Raw genomic sequence first — 519 nt, forward strand, 5'->3', positions numbered from 1 at the left:
TATATATATATATATGCATACAAACAGATAGATAGACAGACAGATATGCATACATAAAAATAAATATATGCATATAAATATATATATACATATATACTTTTTACTCTTGTTTCAGTCATTTGACTGTGGCTATGTTGGAGCACCACCTTAAGTCGAGCAAATCGACCCCAGGACATATTCTTTGGAAGCCTAGTACTTATTCTATCGGTCTCTTTTGCCGAGCCGCTAAGTTACGGGGACGTACACACACCAGCATCGGTTGTCAAGCGATGTTGGGGGTGGGGGGAAGAAACACAGACAGACAAACATATACACACACATACATATATATATATATATATACATATACGACGGGCTTCATTCAGTTTCCGTCTACCAAATTCATTCACAAGGCTTTGGTCGGCCCAAGGTTATAGTAGAAGACACTTGCCCAAGGCGCCACGCAGTGGGACTGAACCTGGAACCTTGTGGCTGGTAAGCAAGCAACTTACCACACAGCCACTCCTACTCCTATATATA

Source organism: Octopus bimaculoides, chromosome 2, assembly GCF_001194135.2.
Source record: "Octopus bimaculoides isolate UCB-OBI-ISO-001 chromosome 2, ASM119413v2, whole genome shotgun sequence".
Lineage (NCBI taxonomy): Eukaryota > Metazoa > Mollusca > Cephalopoda > Octopoda > Octopodidae > Octopus > Octopus bimaculoides.